Genomic DNA, 15,873 nt, shown 5'->3' on the forward strand with positions numbered 1-15,873 from the left:
ACGGAGCTCCCATAAAATGGCTCTGAGCCTTCCCTTTCTAATGATTTTGCACACCCACGCAACTTGCTCTGTGGGGATGGAAGATAACAGGATTTAGATCCTTGACACACTGCAATTGATTTAACAATAAATATTTCCATCCTAGTTTTGGGTTACTATAAGATGAAAGCAAAAATGTATATACTGATCTACTGGTTTTCTTTTAAAAAACATTCACCTGATGCTGAAGGCTAATTCTGTAAAGCTGAAACTTAAATCCCAGCAGAAACAGGTTCCCAGATATTAAAAACAAACAAACAAACAAACAAAAAAAAATCATAAAAGTATGTATAATGAAATCTTTAGGCATGTGACAAACTTTGTTTTATATATTATATGATTTCAGAACATCTGTCACACACACTCACAAACTTTCCTTAGAAGGAGAAGCAGAAGTTTAGATGATGATAAAGTTATGTTCTTACCACATTAGAAGGTTCCAATTTCTTCCTTCTAGCAAGGTCAGTGATATTATTGCCATTGTAGTTGATGCTCTCCATACAGCCTTTGAAATTTTTTTCTGCTGTTAGAACTTGGCTTCCCAGAAAAAGGCATGCCTCCAAAGGTTATCTTTGAATGTATCAGAAAATGAAAGACAGTTACTGGAGGACAAGGGCTTAGAATTTTTGCCTACTAGAAAAAGAAAGTATCAAACAAGTACTGGAAAAGTAGGAAAAAGTCTATGATGAAGTCATGACTGCAAATATTTTTGGTGGTAAATTGTATCTATTATTAGGTTTTCCCAAATACAGAGAAAATATGTATCACAGTTACATATAGACTGTAACGAAGAGAAGGTCTCTAAAAGGAATGCACTTTTAAATGCTTGGCAGAGCAAAATGTCAGTATTGTTAAGAAACAAGAATTTTTTGGCCAAAGAATGTGCTGTCTGTCTGATCTTGGAGAAGAAAAGTCTGCCTTTCTTTACAAACCTGAATGCAGAAAGTTTGAGAAGTAAAGGTGCCCAGTAAAACCTATTTCAATATGTAGACTGAAACAAACATTAAAATAAAAAAAAATCTACTAAATCAAAAGGGAAGAAGGAAAGAGTTGCTTTATGTAGAACATCCATCAGTTTGGTAGAGTGTCAGAAGTGAGAAGTGGTTGGTGGCAAGTAAGTATTATTCATTCTTTGTCATATATTAAAATAAAGGATGTTTTATTTTCTTTCATGTACCAAACCATAATACCAAACAGTTCCATTTGTCTTAAATACTCTATACAACTGCAGATAATTACAGCAACATAAAAACCAGCATTATGACATACCTAGAGGGATTAGTTTGACTTGTGTTTGGTTCCCAGGTCCCAAGATGCCAGTATCTGGGAAAGTGGCAAATGGAAATTCAACTGTGCAGAGGAACAGGAAAAAACCCTATATCTGTATATCAGCAATACAGAAATAATTGATAAAATGCTCAGGAAACAAGCTGTGTTTAACCAGCACTGTCCAATCCAGCCTGTTGCAGGGTCCACGACAGCAGTGAGAGGAAAGAGCAGCAGACAAGACTCCTCTGGCTTGTACCATGGTATTAGTTCTAGCACGTTCTGCTAGAAGTTCTGCATTTGAAGTTACATTAGCAAGCCTGATGTGCTTGGCAACAGCACAACATCTCACTCCATATGTAACGTATTTTCTGTGGCAAAGAACTTCTTTGTTCATAACTCACGGACTTTTGATTTCCATGCATCTCGTGGGCCTGAGATAAAAGACAATTTAAAAGGAAAGAAAGAAAAAAAAAAAGGGGGGGGGGATGCTATGATGGTAATGTTTAATATTCGTGTGGGGGGTGAAAGGTGTACTTGAGTTGCCTAAGCACAAGCTTCTACTGCTATTGGTGATACCTGGGGTAGTGTGCCTTAGTAACCTCTGCTTTCTGCTTGAGGAGGTATGCATCTCTATAAATTCTCTGCCATTTCTGCCAACACCATGGGAGTGCTACAGATATCTAGGGGATATATGTATATAAGCTGCTCATTCAGTTTACGTGTTTGTCTTTTTCTTGGATGAGAAATAGTTGCTGTTTATTATTTCCTTAAATGCAACACAAGCATTTACTCATAATATCCAATCTGAGAACACCGTTCTTGTAACTGCTTATGAAAATCATAGATACAGAAATCAAAAGAAACTGTTTCAATCTGCTTGCATTTAAGGAAATAGGAAGTCTCTTTCCACCCTTGCGCATATTTAAGACTGTTTTCTGACAAACTGCTAGCTAAAGGCTTCAGTCTTTCTTTTCGTGCTTACTCCCTCAATGGAATAGCTGAGCTTTTGTAACTGTCCCTACTTTGAAGTTTTCTAGTGGATCCAGGTTGGTTTAAGTATCCTCTATTCCTCACTTCTGTCTTTTCTACCATTTTCTTCAAAAAGGAGCATGTTAAGAACATAAATTTCTATTCTGTTAAGAGTCTTCTCCTGCAGTTAGCTGGTTAGTAAATAATACTTTGCTCACTCACCTCACTCAACCTGCTGGCCACATTCTTTTTAATGCATCCCAGGATACCATTGGCCTTCTTGACCACAAGGCCACATTGCTGGTTTGTGGTCACCCTGCTGTCTACAGGGACACCCAGGCCCTGTTTGTAAGAGAATGTGATTGACTTCACTTCTTCCAGCAAAAAAAGAGAAGCAGGTCTAAGACATCTGTTTATCTCCAATTTAAACAACTTAATTTAGGTAGAATTATGTGTTTTACAGCTATTCACGTTGCTGTGAAAAGAAGCGCGGCTATACGAATAAGAAGTCGCGCGGCTCTGCCCTCGCAACTCCCCCCGCCCCGCGCACGGAGGCGGCCCCCAGCCGCAGCCCCCAGCCGCAGCCCCCAGCCGCTCCCCCCCTCGCGCAGCGCCACTCCGAGGTGCCGCCTGCCGCAGCGACGGCGGCGGGGAGCCCTCGCGCCCAGAGGCGGCCTTCCCGGGGTCTGCCCTCTCCGCCCCCCTCCCACCTACCTGAGGGCAGCCGGCATCCGTCCGCGCAGCGGCGCACAGCCGGTGGCATCGCGCGCACTGCCTGCCTGCCTGCCTGCCGCCCTCCCTCGGACGAGGGTCCCCTTAGACGAAAGCACAGCCCCAGCCCGGCCGCTACCGCGAGGGACCGCGCCCGCGGCCGGAGCCCGGGGGCCGCGAGGAGGGAGGGCTGAGCGCCCGGTGACAGGTGAGGACGGCCCCCGCGCCGCTCCCTACCTCGCGTCGCTCTCCTCGCAGCCGGCGGCTCGCTTACCCTCGACCGCCGCCGCCCCCTCGCTCCGTTCCCCCGCCCTAACGCGGAGTTCAACGCGACCCCGCTAGCCGCGAGGCCCCGCCCCCCGCCCCGCACTGACGGCTCTCTCCGCCAATAGCGAAGAAGACGGCCGTCCTCGAGCTCCGCCCTCACCTCCTTCGACCAATAGGAGCTATCCGTTGTGCTGCCCCTCCGCCTTCCCGGCAGGCTCGGTTGGCTCGCAGCTGCCGAGCAACGGGCGCGGGGCTGCGGGTGGGGCCGCTGAGGGCGGTGGCCGGGCCCCCGCTGCGGGCCGGGGTTGGTGCCGCGGGATTGTGCCCGGGGCTTCTCGTTCGGGAGCTTTCGCCTCATAGATGGACGTTTTTTGTTCCCCTCCCCTTTTTCCCTCTTGGCTCAGCCATCAGGAGGATGGAAATATCTCCCACACTCTCAAAGCTGTAATCTCGGCTTGCAGAAATGATAACTGGTATGTGAAGATGTTTCTAATTTTTTTGTTTCTTCACTTGTTTGTGAACCTAGGGTAGGGAGAAAGAACTGAAGTAACCTGCAGTGAGATTCTGTCACTTTTGTAACTCCTTAAGCATAGTCAAGAATGTATGTTTGTGAACTACTTTATTAAGATAGTCCTGGTGGAGTATACTTTATATCACTGGGAGTCCAGGATTTTCTGAACAGTTCTTAAATCAGAGTCTAGCAATAGCAAAGTTGAATTACATGTACACTGTACAGTTAGGTTGTTGGTAATAAGCAGAGCTTGTGCATCTCAACAGCTGCAGCTATACAAGCTATACATTTGTCAAGTAAGCTCAGTATGAGTGGAGTATCAGCTTTATTAATTCAAGTCATTCTCATAATCTTATCCATACATAATGTTTGTGTTCTTAATACCTTAACCAAGTGAGTGAAAAGTTTCCAGCTAATCTGTTTAGCTTCCAGGCAAGTGATTCCACATGTTAAATTTGCTGCTTCCTCCTTTCTCCCATTCCCTGGTCTCTTAGGTCAGTGTTCGTTCTCTTATGTCCTCTATTAAGGAATAGGTTTAGTTCTGCTACATATTAATGCCATGCCTACAGATAAATTATCCTTACATCTCAAACTGAATAGCTGCTGCTTGACGTTTTTTTTTTCCTTCTAGGCTAGGAAGTCTCTGTATGGCATGCCAGCAACGTTTTGTTGCAACATTCTTAAAAGAAGAAATCTTTTACAGCGTGCAAGTTCTTTAAGATATGGTGATGCATTGGGGTTTAACCCAGCAGATCACTGAGCGTCACGTGGCTGTTCATTCACTGCCCCCATCTCAGTGAGATGGAGAGGAGAAATGAGGGAAAAAATGAGATAGAGAAAAAGAAAAGCATAATAATTATGGCATGTATATCTACATATACACACAGATACTTGTAATCTAGATTTATAACAACGGATGCGCAAGCAATTGCTCATCTCCTCTTGAGGTCTTGAAACAGTAAACGTTCGGTGCAGAAAGTCTATACCAAATTAACTTGAAAAACTGATGCTTTCCAGCTTCAGGTGAGACAATTATTCATTGATCTTTTGTACATTTCAAGTGTGCAAAAACTCACCTCTGGAAGACTGATATTTGTAGATAAAATTGATATGGCTTACTGGGCTCTGTTAGTGGCTCTTAGATGTAGTAAATTTGATGTTGTTAATGATCTTCTGCATATGGAAGTTCTACTTCTGCTGAATTTACCTGTCATTAACAGCTTGCTGCATTGTGAAATCATTAAATAGCAGCCTTTAACATATTTAACTCTGGTTTTTGAAAAGCTGAACTTCCTAATTGGGACTCATACATGTATGAAGCCTTGGTGTCTGGTGCTGACTTGAGAATAAAACTTCAGTTATTACTTACAGGGCCTGCCTTACAGCATAAGATCACATGGCAGTGCCTTCTGCTTTCAGTATTTTACCAGTGCTGTGGTACAACTGGGTCTGGTTAATACCTGTTCAGATACAAGACAGAGTAAGGAAAATGTGTTTATTATTTCAGATCAGCCCTTTTTTACAAGGCATCGATTGGTTACTTGGTGGTGAATGTTGGGTTCTATTGCAGATGTGATGCCATCCATGCAGTAATGGATGGAAATACATTAAAGGAGCAGCATAACAATTTATTTCACAGGGCAAAGGTCAAGAGAGTGCTGATTCCATATTACAAATCTAACAAAACTGAAGTGGCAGAAGCATTCTTTGAAGGCTTAAGCAGATGAGGGATGTTCAGTTTTCTGTTACAAAACCTAAATCAGAGAGCATTGAAATCTGTTGAATTTTGGAATAGTTGAGAGTAAGAATGTGAATTCTGTTTGTAACAGAAAAAAACTTGTTCTCATTCCATCCCTCTACTACTCGCATCTGCTCCACATGTCGAAGTAGGAAAAGAGTCATTTGTTGCTCCGTTAATTGCAAAACTGTATTTGTCAGACACCAATTCTGAATCAGCTCTCATACCTGTTACCGTGCTTTCAATAACAAGACTGCAGTTGGGGTTGGTTTGTAGGGAGGCTAGATGAATTGAAAGGGAGTGGATTGGGATAGTATAGCTGCTGGACAGAAACACCTATTTTAAAAGATGATCATCCTATGAAGTATGCCAGTTTTCCCACCTTGTGTATGTGACCTGAGGAGCTATGTTAAGGTAAGCTTAAGATAATGGCAGGACAAGGGGAAATGGCTTTAAGTTGAGGGAGGGAGGATTTAGGTTGAGTATCAGGGGAAGTTCTTTACAGAGTGAATGGTGAGGTGCTGGAACAGGCTGCCCAGAGAGGCTGTGGACACCCCTCTTCCTGGAGGTGTTCAAGGCCAGTTGGATGAGGTCCTGGGCAGCCTGGTCTAATATTTAATAGGGAGGTTGGTGGCCCTGCATATGGTGGAGGGGTTGGAGCTTCATGATCTTTGAGGGTCCCTTCCAACCCAAGCCATTCTATGATTTTCTGATTCTAAGCTCAAATGCTAGTGTCTTGGGAATCAAAGCAGAGTTTCTCTTTGCCATCCCTATTTACAGTTGCTTAACTAGGATCTGTAGTATCAGAAAGAAACCTGGGATATAATTGGAGTAAATGCAATTAAATTCTTCTGTAAAATAGTCAATTTAAAACCCTTTATGTCTTGAGCGATCATGGAAAGAGTGACATAAAATGATTATTTAACGGATGTATTTGGGATCTCTGCTTGATTACTATAAAAAGATTCCTTCATAAGACATTGTATGGAGTTGGCTGATATTTGCTGAAATACTCCTGTTGAAACTTTCTGGTGTGGAATATTGCTTCCAGTATTTCATCATACCTTTAAAAACTTACGAAGTTTCAATCTACAAGTTTTGGACTCCTTCATAGTGCTTTTCTGTAGCCATTTGAAGTATTACTTCTGCCTTTCAGTCTTGCACTGAGACTTCATTTGGTGGTCTCATTCTCTACTGATCTAATTTTCTCATTTGTTTCCTTTAATATTATAGTGCTTATCATTGATTGTGTCTGTTAGTACCTCTGAAATTCTATAGAAAGATGGCTATTGCTTTCCTTTTAGCAAGTTGCTGCAGCTACTTCAAGCCGACAAATAAAAGTTTGCTTTCTCCGAAAACCTCAGTAGCCACTGCTTTGCTTTTTTGATACAGATCAAACTAGAAAGTTTATCATTATTGTCTTGAGGATTGTGTACTTGAAAGAGAAGGGCTTGTGGACTTAAAAGCTTCTTTTTGCCACAAGTGTTGTGTTTAATAGAAGATGTTATGGTGGATTGCATGTCTTGCTTTACTGAATTCACTAAGTAGGGAACCGGTTCTCTGGGTGTCTTTGTTCCACTTTGGGATAATGTTGCCTGAAGATCATAACTGTGAAATACACCTCAAGTTCTTCACTAAACTCCAGTTTTATACAGACTTCAGGAGAGAGAACGTAATTGCTAATAGAACAAGTTAAACGTGCTTAAAAAGCTCTCTGTGTGTTTTTTGTTGCTGTTGTTTGTTTGTTTGTGGAAAATACTCTTCCTTTATTTAATTCTGGAATTTCCCCAAGAAATTATTGGAAGTTGTCATATAAGAAGAGTAATAAAGACCATATTCTAGGAACTTGTTTCACAGATTGTACCAGTTACCCCCAAGAATATGCTGCTCCACTAGCATATGTTTTATAACTTTCATAGAGTAATTTTCAAGATGGTAATGTGGAGTTTACACTTCTGTGAACCTGTTAGCTATATTTTCCAGCTCTTAAGTCTCTTGCCAAAGCAGCATTTGTTTCATGCAGATTTTTGCATCAGGCTTCCAACTTCTTCCTCAGGCTAGATGTTGGCCTAGTGCAAGTGGAGCCGAGAACATACAATGATGAGAGAATGGAGTGGTGTTCCCACTGATGTTTAACGACTCGTAGTTGCAGCACTGTGATCAGACTGTATTGTGTTAGTGTGCATGTGAGTCTAGGATTTACAGCCTTCTGCAGCTCTGCATGTAGTCTCTTCAGTTTTTTGTGATGGCTATTGTCTCCGAACATATGGAGATCTACAGATGATAATTGTCCTCTTGCATATGAAGTTAGAGACTCCCTCTACTGTGTAGAACAAATTAAACATTTGCTAGTTAACATGAGAGGTTTTTTTATGTTAAAAAATTCTTTTTATATTTATAAAAAATAGAAACATAATGCACTCCTAAACAAATTCTCAGAAGATAACCATTAAGAAAGATAATGAAAATGCTTGACTGAGATTGCATATGTGTTAATGCTAATATCAGACAATGAAAAAAAAAATCAAACCTTATGTCCACATCCTGCTCATAATATTTAACATATACAGCTGAGATGATTTATGGAAGACTGTCTCAAACTTGTCTATTAGACATTTTACTGGAAATTTTTTAATGTAGTAAAGGACCAGTGATTACTTGAGAATGACTATTCTTCAGTAAGTCTTGTCTCACAGGAGACTTGTTAACAGGCTTGGAGCTTGTTATTATCTTCAAGAGAACATAGCAAGGAGAGGAGAGGAGAGGAAAGGAGAGGAAAGGAGAGGAAAGGAAAGGAAAGGAAAAGGAGAGGAGAGGAGAGGAGAGGAGAGGAGAGAAAAGAAAAGAAAAGAAAAGAAAAGAAAAGAAAAGAAAAGAAAAGAAAAGAAAAGAAAAGAAAAGAAAAGAAAAGAAAAGAAAAGAAAAGAAAAGAAAAGAAAAGAAAAGAAAAGAAAAGAAAAGAAAAGAAAAGAAAAGAAAAAAAGATTCTTTTCATCAGTCTTGAAATATAGTCTCAAATTCCTTTATCAAAACAGAAAGCATGGCTGCATGTTTTTCACTGTTTGCAGTACTGCTTTTGGCTAAAGTATCAAATAGTATAAAATTATTTGCCATAACCTGACTTACCTGTACACTGAGCTCCTGGTTTCAGTCACCATGATGTTAGTGGCAGATCTATGTGTGGTTGTTTCTAGGTGAGCACCTAGGGCCAGACCAGGCAGGTAGGTTAAGAAGACTAATCACCATGGTGGTGAGGGGCAGAGGCTGGGCCTCTTGACAGGCTGCGCCAGATTGCATGTTGCCCACAGTCCATGGGTTGGACATGCCTGGTCTAGCTGGAAAAATCCTGAAGGACAGAAACATAATGTGTTGGTGCGTATATCAGAAAACTCACTTTGCTTAATGGTGAAAGGATGTATGGACAGGCACTTAATAAACATAACTGCGAGCCTTGATCTCAACTGACTGTTGTTTAGTTAATGAATAGAAGATGTGTTGTGGATTTTGTGACTGGACAATGAAATAGAATGAAACATTGGTTCTGTTTGTACATACTTTCAGTAAAGAATAAACATCATGAAGCTTGCTTTTCTCTGACACTCAGGTAACTTTTCTATCACTGCAAAAATGTTCCTGGAAATTATAGAATGTGAAAAGAAGCCTACATTGATGCTGTACATAAGCAGTCTCTTGATAGCAGTTGAGGACTCAGAACTCGTAAAAATTGACTCAGCAGATCATTTTGGTATCCCCTAAATTCCCAGACATTTAGGCAAGGTTGTAGACATTTCTTTAGGCGCTTCACTGAATCTGGATGAAAAATAATATTTCAAGAATTACTTCAAAGTAAGCATTTTTTAAAATGCATGTCTGACATATGTTGCCAAAAACAAAGGCAACTTTTTTAACATAATAGCGGATAATGTTGACTACCTAAATTTGAACTGAAATATATATAATTTATTAATCATTTATATGTAATATTAATCATGTACAAAATGCTATAATGGAATTTTTTAAGATTCTGCTGCACTAACTGCACAATGGAATGTTTTTGTTTGTGTGTTTTTGAGAAGGTCTGAAAGATTTAAGTTACTTTCCACCATGATAACAAAAACTAGTTAGGATTTTTAGAAAGTTACAAGCAGTCACACAAGAAAATAGGCACACAATAGAAGCAGGCAAAAATAAGGAAGATGTAATTGAAGAATTTATGATAAATTTTATTTTTTATTTAATTCAGAACATGAAATGAATTATACTAATATGTTGTGCCAATAACAGTGGACGCTTCCGTAGAATATAAGTGGGGAAGACTCTTTTCTTTAAAAAGATCAACATTTGAAAGAATTATTTTTAAAGAATTTAAATTATTAGTTGTGAATAGAGAGGAGGAAATACTCATAGAAATAATAGCTAGGGCACTAGTTACTGGTCACAGGTTAAGTGGCTTTTAAAGGGTTTTATTAAACAAATCTATAAAATTTTAAAGATCTATATGTTTGCAGTCTTTTACTGAACTGTTTTTAAAAGAGAAGATTCAAAACTCACTAGAAGTATGCCTGTTCATTGAAATGAAATTCTGTAGCTATTACTTCTGGACCGTGCATCCAAAAAAAGTTGTGAAAAATTCTGTCTCATTCTTAAAAAAATGAAAATAAGAATATATCAAATTTTGTAGTATATTATGCAACTTTTACATGAATATTGGATTAACTTTAAAAGATAATCATTGCATCCCTCAGTTTCCCTCCCTGATTTTGAATAAAACCAAACCTAGATAAAAGCTTGGTCCAAATGATAGAATTTTTTCTTCTCAAGACCAGTTGAAGCTAAATTTTATCAAACATTTCTATATACAACTGAACAAGGCAAGGAAAAATATTTTAAAACTCCTACACAATTTTTTTAGTTTCATGTCTTAGTGATTACAGTCTTCACAGATGCATATATTTGATTTTAGGAGGCATAATATGAGTAATTAATGATAACTCAGAAGTTGTCAACTAGTTAAGAAAATGCATAGGAAAGCAAATACATTTAAGAAAAGTCAGAATAAAATTAGTACTGTGGCAGTATTTGTTTTCCTGATGCTGCTTTTTTACATCCTATGAATTAAACTTATGCCCTTCCTCGTTCCTACTTTTTATAGGAATAATCCTTGGTCAATAGAAAATATATTTGCAATGCATACTGCACTTGCACAAGTTTTTATTCTGTTCAGATACAATCTACATACAACGTATCTGTTTTTTCCAATAGCTACTGGAATATATAATCGCTCATAAACAATGTTATGTTTTTTTTTTTTGTTTTTTTTTTTCTTCATTAGGGGCTGATGTTATCAATTTTGATGGCCATGTAGTGCTACCATACAGATTCAGGAACAAGAAAATGAAAACATTGAAAGATGTCATCTCTCTGAAATTTAAGACCTCTGAAAGTGAAGGTGTAATTTTCCATGGAGAAGGACAACAAGGAGACTATATCACCTTGGAACTCAAGAAAGCCAAACTTTTTCTAAATTTAAATTTAGGTTTTTTTTTTTTTTTTTTTTTTTTTTTGTATGCTTTTGTGTCCTTTTTAACACTTGTTCTGGTTTCAGCTGAAATAAAGATGTCTTGGCTTTTGCTTAGTCATGGGAGCATGTCCATGGCCAAGCCAGGACAGGCCGCTTAGTGGGAAAAAGAAGTCACCACTATACGCATGACTGCAAGGGGAGGGTGGAGCCAGGACAGGTGGCCAGAATTAGGCCAAGGGTTATTCTATAAAATATGACATGCAGAAGGTCATGACTACTACCCTCTGCTGATCTTCCACAGATGGGGAGGAAACTGCATCCCATAGTCTGAGGGGAATGAAGAAAGTCTTCAAGGCCTTGGGACAGTTGGTGAAAGGGTCTGGGGCACAAGTTATTTTCTCTTCCCTCCCTTCATTTTCAGGTGATGACATGGGATGGAATAGAAGGATCCAGTCCATAAATGCCTGGCTACAAGACTGATGCTACAGGCAGGGCTTTGAGTTCTTTGATCATGGCTGGTTTTATAAGACACCAGACCTGACAGTAATACATGGAAAAGGTTTATTTCACAGTAGCAAAAGGGTTCTGGAACAGGAATTAGCAGGGCTCATCCAAAGACCTGTAAACTAAGTTTGAAGGGGGATGGGGATGTAGATTGACTTGGACTGGTGGAGAAGTGCTCTAGTATTGATGAAGGCCAGGACATGGGACAGACACCCCTTGAGGGTTGCTGGGCATTGGTTGGTATGGGGTAAGAACTTGCATTGCTGGCAGGCCACAGGTCAGCAGGGAGTTGTATTTATTGCTGTGGATTGGTCAGTAGGTAGAGAGTAATTGCACTGTGGCTGTATAATGTATGCATTTATATATTTATAGTTGCATTTCTTCCCATTTTCCTCTTCTTTCTTAGTGTATAGTTTTTATCTCAACCTGCAATTCCTGTTTTTTTTTTTTTTTTTTTTTTCCCCAATTCTCTCCCTCATTCCATCTGGGATGGAAAGGGGGAGTCTGGAGAGAGTGAATGGCTGTGTGATGTTTAGCTACGTGACAAGTTAAACCGCAATTCTCAAAAGAACTTATATCCTTCTTTTTCTTCAGATATGGCAGGCCACATAATTTAATTTTGTGAAAATATTCATCATTCCTTTTATGTTGTTCTTTTTTACTTCCTGTCCTATGTCCCCCCACTTTGTGTGAGATAACATGAAAGTAAAATCAAAATGAAGATCAACAATATATTATTATTAGAAACTTGTTGGAAAGGATTGGTAGGGGACTGGGAGAACTGTATTTGCCTCAGCTATAATTTCATCTTCAGAAACTTGCAAAATTGTTGAGATTGGAAGGACTTCTAGAGGTCATCTCGTCCATCCCCCAGCTCAAGCAGAATCAGCTAGAGCAGGTTGCCCATAAGTACATCCAGAGCTTCAAGTATCCAGAGCTTTGAATATCTTCAAGAGTGGAAATTGTCATTATCTCATTTTAAGAACACAATCAAGTGGCTGTGTGAAAGAAAGATGCTGTTTTTAATGCTAGGGGAATAAGGATCACTCTTAAAAATCTGCAGCAAAAAAAGATTACTGTATGGGAAGCTACAGGCCACATGAGGTTCAGTAACCTTCCTACAAGGAAACAGAGCTTGAAGATAGGCAGGGAGAAGGTCCTGTTTGTTTTTTTTTAAGCTATACTATGAAGCACTGGACCCACTGAAGCTGGTGAAAATTCTCAGAAGGATCAATAACCTTCAGCAAAAAAGCAGTAAAGATCATTTGTAGGAAAATACTGTATTAAGCCATGGCAGTGTGATTTGCTAGAATGTGTTGTCAACTTGCACATCTTTACTGATTTTCAGGCATGCTCCAGGAATGCATTGTCTTCTCATGTATTTAAAACATAGAAGAATACACTGAGTTATTGGGCAGTGCAGCGATTTTTTAAACTTCTTGGTGAATTTGTCATTTGCTGCTTCACTTGAGATATATACTACCTACCTTTCTGGCTTATTTATGTCAGCCAGACTGCAGTGAAATATGACCTCTGATGAGCACAGCTACACAGGCAAAAGTTTCCAGAAAGCACAGCAGTAAGCTGCAAAACTGTATTTACGTTAACTTTAATTGCCTCCCAGAAAAATTGCAGAATCACAGGTGGCCAGGGTTGGAAGAGACCTCAAGGATCATGAATCTCCAACCCCCCTGCCATGTGCACAGCCACCAACCTCCACATTTAATGCTAGACCAGGCTGCCCAGGGCCCCATCCAATCTGGCCTTGAACACCTCCAGGGATGGGGCATCCACAACCTCTCTTGGCAGCTGTTCCAGCACCTCACCACTCTCTCTGTAAAGAACTTCCCCCTGACATCCAACCTAAATCTTCCCTCTCTCAACTTAAACCCATTTTCCCTTGTCCTGCTGTTGTCTACTCTTTCAAAGAAATGACTCCCCTCCAGTTTGTAGGCTCCCTTTAGGTACTGAAAGGCTGCAGTGAGGTCACCCTGCAGCCTTCTTTTCTCCAGACTGAAGAAGCCCAGCTCCCTCAGACTATCTTGGTAGGGAAGGTGCTCCAGTCCCATGATCATCTCTGTGGTCGTCCTCTGGACCCTCTCCATCAGTTCTGTCTTTCTTGTACTGGAGGCTCCAGATCTGGACACAGTACTCCAGATGGGTCCCCACAAGAGCAGAGTGGAGAGGGACAATCACCTCCCTGTCCCTGCTGACCACCCCTTTTCTGATGGAGCCCTGTATACCATTTGCTTTCTGAGCTGCAAGAGCACTGCTGGCTCATGTTAAGTTTATCATCCATCAGGACGCCCAGGTTCTTCTCTGCAGGGCTGCTCTCAAGGACTGCTCCTTTTACCTCATCTAGTGAAATGTGTCCCTACCCAGGGTGACACTTAGTAGAATGAAAAGGCTCTCACTGTGAGGGTGCTCAAACGTGGAACAGGTGACAGAGATACAGAGGATCTCAATCCTCCCCAGATTAACCAGATATAAGTAAGCTTCACTGAATCTAACCTACAGAACCAACAACCAATGCTTGCAAGTTGTATTCCGTTCAGAGGCTTTCCTCAGAAAACGAGTCAAAGAAGAGAAGCTATGAAGCAGCGGTGAAGGGACAGCTGTCCCACTTACCCCATTAGTCCAGTGGACAGTTCAATGGTACAATTTTCTGCATCTATACAAGGCATAGAAAAAAATATAAGAAGTACCCAAGCAAAAGGGGTGCGTTGAGATCCTCTGGTACCATGGCAACACTGATGTCACCAAAAACAACACAACTAACTCAGTTTTCTTTAGTTCAGTAACAGTCTGTATGATTGTTTGCAATTTAGTCTTCATAGGAAACAGAATCACCGCTTTTCTCTCTACCTGAAGAGAATGTACACAGGGGTAAAGTGATGGGGGGACAGACACACTTATACATGCATCACTAAGCAAGAGCATCCGTAAATAAAAGCATGCTACATAAATGCCAGCTGTGGCTAAACAAATAGAATCATAGAATCACTCAGGTTGGAAAAGACATTCAAGATCATTGAGTCCAACGACCTAACCTTACTACCCTAACAAGCCTCTGCTAAATCATGTATCTGAGCAGCACATCCAAATGGTTTTTAAACACATCCAGGGATGCAATCTTTTAGGTAACAAAGAACTTTCTTATAGCTATAGTTTTATAAAGTTATTCTCTCAAGTTGTTCAATATACTTAGAACCAAAAGGGCAACTATGTACCATGAGAAATAAAGAAAACAAGGAGAGAGAAAACGAAGGAAGAAAGGAAGTAAGAACATGTTTATATTGAAAGAATTAAAAATCCACTACTTCAAGTTTCTGAAAAAGAAAAATAGAGATGTTACCATGCAAGGAATTAAGCAATAATTCTTTTTCCAGCAACCAATACAGAAATATGAAGTTCTGTTCGGAAAAATAAATGCTGAAAACAATTAATAATGTAAAAAAAAATATTTATTTTCAGAACTTGCTAATTACATACATTCTTCTAAAAGTTTGAGGTTCTAATCTAGAAGTTACATAAGCACTTATGTGAAAAGGAAAGATTTATAGATTTCTCATGCAAAGGCTGCTCTGAAAGCAATGCCTTCTATTTTATTTTGTTGGCCCATGATATCAGAGGTAGACATCAGTAGTATAACAGTAGAGATTGAACGTTCCCACCAATATCCCACTAGATTTTGTTGCCATGATGGCAGCATAGTGGCAGTCTGTGAAAATTATATCTGACACAGAAGTGCACATGAAACAAAGATATAACTGAATTCCTCCATGTGGAAAAAACAGCATCCATTGACATTCTTCAATACTTGATGAACATTCACAGAGATTTAACAGTCAGTGTTAGCATAGTGTGTTAGGTGGTGTGTTTCAGCAGTGGTGACAGTAATAGTGGATCAAATCTGCTGCTCCAGGCTTTTTTTTTTTTTTTTTTAAACAATACATGCAGCATACAAGCCCTTCTTCAATCACCACCAAAAATGCATAGATAGTCATGGTGACTACATTGAAAAATAATCTTCTGTAGCTTAGAACTTATTCTATTTAAATGGAAACTATATTATATAAGATTATGATGATACAATTTGATAAATGGGAAGCATTACTTTCAGAGCAAAGAAAATATTTAAGGGAATGTATTTAAATCTTATTTAATTTATTGTGACTTTCTAAAAGATAAACAAAGTCCAAGTGTCCCATAAAAAAAAATTTAGTATTTCTAAATCAATTTTTCTGAAGGAGGGCCACAAAGATGATCAGAGGGATGGAACACGTCCCCTGTGAGGACAGGCTGAGGGAGTTGGGCTTGTTCAGCCTGGAGAAAAGAAGGCTG

The 15,873-nt window shown here is 39.8% G+C and overlaps 1 long non-coding RNA gene across 1 annotated transcript; it reads right to left on the bottom strand.

Annotated features, from left to right (window-relative positions):
• Positions 1-520: 520 nt before the first annotated feature.
• LOC149912119 (uncharacterized) lies at positions 521-3,323 on the bottom strand. Its single transcript, XR_016462371.1, has 3 exons — positions 3,226-3,323; positions 2,500-2,619; positions 521-609 (listed from the first exon to the last, which is right to left on the bottom strand). It is a non-coding gene; the product is annotated as an uncharacterized LOC149912119 (long non-coding RNA).
• Positions 3,324-15,873: the final 12,550 nt, after the last annotated feature.

Source organism: Phasianus colchicus, unplaced genomic scaffold (genome assembly GCF_987193195.1).
Source record: "Phasianus colchicus unplaced genomic scaffold, bPhaCol1.hap1.1 HAP1_SCAFFOLD_43, whole genome shotgun sequence".
Taxonomy (NCBI): Eukaryota; Metazoa; Chordata; class Aves; order Galliformes; family Phasianidae; genus Phasianus; species Phasianus colchicus.